The sequence below is a fragment of the Callospermophilus lateralis genome, chromosome 9, assembly GCF_048772815.1.
Source record: "Callospermophilus lateralis isolate mCalLat2 chromosome 9, mCalLat2.hap1, whole genome shotgun sequence".
NCBI lineage: Eukaryota > Metazoa > Chordata > Mammalia > Rodentia > Sciuridae > Callospermophilus > Callospermophilus lateralis.
In genome coordinates, this window is record NC_135313.1 from 37133810 (window position 1) to 37142343 (window position 8534).

An 8534-nucleotide genomic window follows, 5' to 3' on the forward strand; every position below is an offset into this window, starting at 1 on the left:
CAAGTTTTAAAGTTAAGTTTAAAAAAAAAAAAAAGAAAGAAAGAAAGAAAAGAAATAAAAATCCTGTATAGAAAACTTAAGATCCGGGCCGGTGCCCAGTGGCACAGGACTGTCATCCCAGCAACTGGGGAGGCTGAGGCAGGAGGATCAGAAGTTTGAGGCTAGCCTCAGCATTTATTGAGGTCCTAAATAATTTAGAGAGACCCCTGTCTCAAAAAGTTCTTTTAAAAAAGGACTGGGGATGTAGCTAAGTAGTAAAGCGCTTCCTGGGTTCAAGGAAAAAAACTTTTTTTCTTTTCTCTGTATTTGGGGTTAAACCTGGGGCCTCCTGAAGCACTGAGTTACATCCCAAGCCCCCATTCACCATTTTTTGTTTTTTGTTTTTTGTTTTTTTAAGAGAGAGAGAGAATTTTAATATTTTTTTCCCCCGGCGGACACAACATCTTTGTTTGTATGTGGTGCTGAGGATCGAACCCGGGCAGCACGCATGCCAGGTGAGCGGGCTACTGCTTGAGCCACATCCCCAGCCTCACCGTTTTTGTTTTTGTTTTGAGACAGGGTCTACTTAAATTGCCTAGGCTAGGGCTGGGGGTATAGCTCAATTGGCAGAGTGCTTGCCTCACAGGCACAAGGCCCTGGGTTCAATCCCCAAGCACCACCAAAAAAAGGAAAAAATTTGCCTAGGCTAACCTCAAAGTTGAGATCGCCTTCCTCAGCCTCCTGAATAGCTGAAATTACAGTGTGTGCCTTCAAACCAGGCAGACTGGTAACTCTTAAATAAGACTAATGACTTATTTTTTTTCTGCCTAGCACTAGCTCCTATCTGTTAAAAGATCTGCCAGGCTTGGTGGCACATGCCTGTAATCCCTGACTCCAGAAGCTGAGGCAGGAGGATCACAAGTTAACGGCCAACTTCAGTGTCACAAGGGGGCAAAATTGTGACATATGCAGTCAAGAGGGAGAAATAAAGAATCTCCATGTGTTTCTGCCCCTTTCAATGCTTTATTCACTCAAATTAGTACAGTTTCACTCTATAGGTTCTTAATCAAGAAAACAACAATCCTTAATGTTAGGCACTGCAATAGACATAATCAATTCACAGCAAACAATTCTAGATTAATTATAAGCACTGCAAACACACTTAATCATGACAGGCTAAGACAGACATTCCCTCTGTGTGCTAAATTCAAAGGTCTTAACCTTAGACTTTATGTCCAGCAGATGCACACTCACTCAAACTGTGGTGATCAGATCTGGAAACAAGGCAGGCTTCTCCTGGTGTGGAGTGGATAACCGGTTGAAGAGAGGGTCAGGTCCTATGGAAAAGTTGCAGCTGTCACAAGGGTCCAGAAGAGGCGGTAGAGTTTGAGAGCGGTGAGGATCATGCAGAGGATCAGGAAAAATGATGTCAAGTGATGGGATGTCAGTCAGTCCAGGTCCTTATCATGCAGAGCGCATCCTTGTTTTGGCTGGTTGAATCCCTATTCATTAGCTCTTTATTAACAAATTTGGGAGCTTTTGACTCCCCCTCTCCCTTTCAATCCTGATTTACCCTGGGGTCAGAAACAGGTAGTCTCCACCCTGATCTTCTTACCTTTCCTCTTATCAGGAGAGGACAGCCTGCCAGAGGCTTCACTCTGTTTATCAGGGTGAGAGGAAGTAACTTAGGTCTGAGGCCATACTGGAGGGCTCTGTTAGGTGTGCCTAATGAGACTGGAGGTTTCAAACTGGGGTTTTTTAAATGGAGTTGCTTAGGCTCAGGCCTAAGGTCATCCTCACACTCAGCAATTTAGTGAGGCCCTGAGCAGTTCAACAAGATCCTGTCTCAAAATGAAAAATAAAAAGAGGGCCTGGGAGGGCTGGGGATGTGGCTCAAGCGGTAGCGCTCGCCTGGCATGCATGCGGCCCGGGTTCGATTCTCAGCACCACATACAAACAAAGAAGTTGTGCCCGCCGATAACTAAAAAATAAATATTAAAATTCTCTCTCTCTCTCCCTCTCTCTTTAAAAAAAAAAAAAAAAAAGAGGGGCTGGGGTTGTGGCTCAGCAGTAGAGCGCTTGTCTAGCATGTGCGGGGCACTGGGTTGATCCTCAGCACCACATAAAAATAAAAAAATAAAGATATTGTGTCCAACTACAATTAAAACATAATATTAAATAAATAAATAAAAATAAAAAGAGCTAGGAGTCTCGGTTTTGGCTCAGTGGCTGAGCACTTGCCTACCATGTAAGAGGCACTGGGTCTGAGTCTCAGCACTACAAATAAATAAATAAATAAATATCCATCAACAACTAAAAAAAAATTAAAAAAAAAAAAAGAGTTGGAGATGTGTTTCAGTTAGGTTAAACCTCAAGTAACCCCCCACCAAAGAAAAAAAATTATTCATACAACAAATATTTATTAAGGGCTGGGAATGTAGCTCAGGGCTACAGCACTTGCCCAGCATGCAGAGGACCTGTGTCAATTCTCAGTACTGCAAAAAACAAAAAAGGCCCACTATGTGGTAGGCACTGAAGTACAAGCATGAAAAGCCCAAGATTTTCACCATGTTATTTAGAGTTTAACAAAGGAGACGTGCAGATCATCTATTCTAAAACTAAATGTAGAACATCCTAGGACAAATGACACTCAAAAACTACCTCCCTACCAGAGATGGAGGAAGGATCTGTGAAAAGGCAGAGTTCTTGGTATGTCTCTTGGTCTATAGATGACTCTACCTCACTCTAAGGACTACGTTTAAATTCCACAGATTGTGTGGTAATTTCTCGGAGTGTAAATGGTAGTTACCTATAGTCAAAGGGGGGGGGGTCATTTTAATGTTCTATTAATTCCAGATTTGCTAAATAGTTTCAGCCCATTTTGTGTAAAAGTAAAAAAAAAAAAAATGGATGAATAAATGTTAAACTCAGGAAAAAAATACTCATCATACTCTTTGGAAAGTCCAATAAATTTGCATGGTGATGTCAACCCTGACCTTGTTCACAGAAGAACCTTGTTCTTTAGGGCTGAAATGTTTCTACTTCACAACCTTCACATTTTCATTCCTCTGTCAGTCTGCAGATTATGATCTTCAAAATGTTGGGGGTGAGGGGAAAAGAAAATTTAAAATGAGCTTAGTCATGTGTGTTTCACTGCTTACTTAAGCATGTGCAAGGCCCTGGATTTGATCCCAACCACCACCGGGAAAAAAAAAAAGAAGAAAAGAGCTTAATCAGTGATAACAGATGTAATGAAAAGTTACTAGAATATTTCAGGTCAAGGAGCCTATTTGAATATTTCAGGTAAAGGCAATATAAACCAAAGAAAATGACCCTGGGCTGAGAATCAATCTAGATTCACTCGACTATTGACTATTCACTTGACTAAGACTTCAAACAAAGACTGGGGGGGGATATAGCTCAGTGGTAGAGCACTTGCTTAACATATACAAGGTCCTGAGTTCAATCCCCAGTACCACCAAAAAAAGTAAAAGTTTAAGACTTCAAACAAGGTTATCAATTAAAAGCTTCTTAATTTAGCCAGACACAGTGACACACATGCCTGAGAGAGGAGGATTTTGAATTCAAAGTCAGCCTCAGCAAAAGCGAAGTGCTAAGCAACCCACTGAGACTCTGTTAGGCCTGGGGATGTGGCTCAGTGGTTGAACGCCCCTGAGTTCAATCCTCAGAACCAAAAAAAAAAAAAAGTTTCTTAAATTGTAATGAAGGTTCTACATAGTCCTTTTCCTCTACTGAACAGACTACAAAGGCAAAATTAATATTAAACAGTTTTAGAAGTCTCCTGAAGAAAATATTTTTATAAATCTAAAGTATCATAATTTTCAAAATATCTTCTCTAGTATGAAATTCATTTTGGGAAGTGGGTTTCAGGGTGTGTGTGTGTGTGTGTGTGTATAGAGGCGGGTACTGAAGGTTAAATCCAGGAGTGTTCCTTCTGCCTTGATGATTTTTTAAAATTTTAGGATAGGGTCTCATTAAATAGCATAGGCTGGCCTTGAACTTGCAGTTCTTCTGTCTCAGCCTCTGAAGTAGCTGTGATTATAGGGATGTGCCCCCCACACCTGGTGACTTTAGGTAATTTTTAAATCGAAGTACAATTCTGCTTTATTTAACAGAAATACATTCTGAGAAATGCATCATTAGGCAATTTTTTCATTGACCGAACATCATAGTGTACTTGCATAAACAAAAATGGCTGAGGTCACTAGGCAATATAATCTTACAAGACCACTGTTTTATATACAGTTGTTTACTAAAACATTGAGGCACAGGACTATTAAGAATGAACAAGTAACATATGCAAAGTACAGGGTAAGATGGTAAGAAACATGAATGTTTTAAATGCTATGATTTTCCTTCAAGACTTTAAGGGCAATATGTAGATTACTATACTACAAAACAGAATGCCTCCAGTGTATAGCAGCTCCTGTTGGTTGCCCATTCATTACCCCTTCCGTTTTTGCAGTCTCTTTGCAAACAGACTTGGATCTTGCTCCTTGTCTATTTGTTCCTGTGACCAAGGAAAGGTAAATCTCATCTCCAAGTGAGGGATAAATCCCTATTAGCTTAGGCCAATGATTAGTATCGGGTAGGCATTTAACTCCATTTTATCCTAAAGAAATATTAAGGATGGCTGATGGAGCACTTTGGGAAAAAGGTTTCTTGTTTTCAAAAGGAGATGCCAAAAGAAATGGTTCCTTTTTTCTGTTACTGGGCATTGCCAAGTATGGGACTGTAGCATCAATCCTGGCTTAAAGGAAGTCAGGTCAAACACAGTTTAGCCAGTGAACAATGTAAGAAGTAGCTGAAATATGCTTTAAAGTATGGGTAGCACTTCCATGAGATATTTCATTGCAGGCTGAGTAAAGTTGAAGCAGCAGAATACCATAGTAATGTACATTCACAGTTGGACAAAAGTGTCATTTATGATTTTATGCATCTTCAGTAAATTTGCTGAACATTTATCAAAATTAATTTTTTTGGATTTAAACTTAGGTAACTGACTGCAAATGATACTAAACTCTTGTGACTTCTCTCTTAGCAATATCCCAAAATATTTAATCAAATTGGTGGCTGCAGTTGTTGGCCTCCAATGATTGTCATCTTCTGGTATTTACACACTTCTGTGATTCTTTCACATTGAATAGGGCTGATTTGAAAAGCCAATAAGATGTTGTTGAAATGTGACTTTTGATGTTATGAAACAGTGGGCTTCTGCCTTAGTCTCTTGCCCTATGATCATGGTTTTCAAATGTGAAGTCAGTCAAGCAGACATATCAGAGGTCTGTGTAGTGAGAAATTGAGGGCTTCTGCAAAAAGCATCAACTTGCTGGAGTGAGTGCATTTTGAAACCGTCTAGTTCAAGTGAAGCTTTCAGATAATGGCAGCCTCATTAGACCCCCAGACTTCGACCAGCTCCCAATTTCTGATCTACATACATAGCGTGAAATGTTTACTGTTGTGTAAAGCCACTAAGGTTGCAACAGATAATGTAATAGTTTAACTTTCTGGGAAGTAGAATGATCAGAAGAGACAAGTCACAGTATTATCCTCTTAACAGGGTACTTATGTTATTCCCTAAGCAGCTTTTCCAATTTCTTCACATGAAAAGCATGCTATTAATTTGTTTATTGTGTGCCTCTCCTACAGTTCTTGAATCCCCACTGCCTACAACAATGCCTCCCACATGATTAAAAAGTGACTTAAAAATACTATTAATTAACAGGTCTTTTTGAAGTGACAGAAGCCAGACAATGCCCATCGGTGTTTTTCCAAGTCAACGTCTTAAGGCTAAATGAGATGAAATTCTGCATGACTTGAGTTAAATTTTACATGGTTAAAGAAGTAGGCTTAATCTGTAAAAGAATAAAGTGCTTTGATACATTGCCTGTTATTTTTTAATAGGAAAATCTCCAGACACAGCCAAGATCAAAATATTAAAATACAAGGGCTGTGGATGTAACTCAGTTGGTAGAGTGCTTGCCTACCATGCACAAAGCCCTGGATTCAATCCCCAGAATGAAAAAACAAAACTAAATTCAATCTGGGCCTAGACTGCAAGTTTGAGGCCAACCAGTTCAAAAAAAAAAAAAGTGCTGGGAACATAGCTCAGTGGTAGAGTGTTCCTGAGTTCAGTCCCCATTAAGGCCAAAAGTAAAAACGAAAAACTTGAGGGGCTGGAGTTGTGGCTCAGTGGTAGAGTGCTTGCCTTATATGTGTGAGACACTGGGTTCGATTCTAAGCACCACATATAACTAAATGAATAAAATAAAATTCCATCAACATTTAAAAGAAAAGAAAAACTTGAAACTATGGGAAGAATTTTCAGGTAGTAGACATACCCAGGAGCCAAAATGGCTATTAATTATACCAAAATGACTTCCTGCACATATTAAGCAGAAAGTCAAAATGATTAACTGTGAGGAAAAAAAATGTATCACAAAAAGGCCTTGAGCCGCTCTCCCCATTGGCTCATTCTTCAGAGCACTACTTTCACCTTCACCTTCCCTAAAGCTGTGCTTTGCCAGTTTTAAACTAAAACAGCAACAGCACAGCCTGTCACAAAGAACCTAGGACACTTGCTCAAGGCCATGGCTTTCTCATTTCTCCAACTTACCCACACAAGTAAGTTTTGAGATCAAAGTGTTCAAACCTTGGATTCATCTTTGGAATTACCTGGTTACACATAAAATGTGAAAGCCCCATCCAAACCTACTAAATCAGGAGATAAATAGGGAAAAGAACTTTGTCTTAAAAATTTAGGAACTGCATGTTTCAAACCACTATGTTGCTTTTCAACCTTTGCTCAAAAGTGAAATAATTGTGAAGGTAAACCTGGGCTTCAAAACTATCTAGCCTGGGATGGGAATGTGGCTCAAGCGGTAGCGCACTCGCCTGGCATGCGTGCAGCCCAGGTTCGATCCTCAGCACCACATACAAAGAAAGATGTGTGTCCGCTGCAAACTAAAAAATAAATATTAAAATTCTCTATCTAGCCTGAGGCAGAGTATGAAATTTATGATCAACTTGAATACTAAAATGCATTGTTTTTTTTTTTGTACCAGGACTGAACCCAGAGGTGCTTAACCACTGAGCAACATTCCCAGCCCTTTATATTTTTTTAATAGGGTCTCACAAAATTGCTGAGGCTGGATTTGAATTTTCGATCCTCCTGCCTTAGCCTCCATAGTTATGGAGGGATTATAGCATGAGCCATCATGCCCAACAAAAGGCATATTTCTAAATTTGACAAAAATTAAAAACTTGGTAGCTAGGTATAGCAGATACCTGTAATCTCAAGTAACTTGGGAGGCTGAGACATGAGGACAGCAAGTCAGAGGCCAAAACAAAGAAAAATTAACTTTTAGTATATCAGACATCAACACAAATAGAAATGTATATACATATTAATGGCACATACTACTTTAGTATAAAGAACTAAAACTAATAAATACTGCTGGGCACAGTGGCTGTAATCCCAAAGGTTTGGGAGGCTGAGGTAGGAGGATTTGAGGTTCAAAGCCAGCATTAGCAACTTATGAGGCCCTAAGCAACTGTCTCTATAAATAAAACACAAAAAAAGAAAAAAAAAACAAAAAGCCATTAGCTGAGATTGTTGCTTAGGAATTAACTCTAGAATAGGTTAGGTGGAAAGTAGAAGCTTTATTGAGGACAGCAAGAAAAGAAGACGTCTCCCTGGAGGAAGAAGGGGACTCAAGAGGTGGGAGGTTGGAATCTTAAATTTCTCGCTATTTATCTCCTTCAGTGAAAATGTTTCATTTTCTTTCTGTTAAATTCAACTTATGGGGGCTGGGATTGTGGCTCAGTGGTAGAGTGCTTGCCTCATATGTGTGAGGCACTGGGTTCAATTCTCAGCACAGCATATAAATAAAGGTCCATCAACACCGAAAAATATTTGTAAGTAATGAACTACCTGTTCCCCAATACCAGTGTTGATCAGCAGAATTAATTCAAACAATGTGTTCTAAACGCTCAGAAGTAGCTAACATAGCAAAAGCCAAAGGATAAAGTTTTAAATAGCATCTTGAAATCCAAATTCTGGCTTTGATACTTCCTACTGAGTGTCCTTGGTTATTTATTATTACCACCACAAAGTTCCTACCTTGGAAAAGAGAAGGCATTCAGCCTATGTTAGTGACTATATCTCGCCTTGCATGTTTTTGCTAAATAGATTAAGTAGTAGTGTTGTTTTGAAAAATGGAAATATTCATTCAGGAAATAAATTTTTCAACACAAAAATTAAGAAATGAGGCATTAAAAAAAAAAAAAAAACCCAAACAATGGATTCATCAACTGAAGACTGTACTACAAGGTTGTTATATTTAAGCCAGAATTTTTAAAAGTATAAATCTATGGCTTTGTATCAGGATGAAACAACTATGTAATAAAGTTAAATTCAACATGAAAATTCATCAACCTAGAAACCTCCTTTCTCAGAATTTTCTAGATTACTTGAAAAAAGCATAAGCTGGAGAACTCTAAACCACCTTAAGTTATAAAATAAAGACTAACCA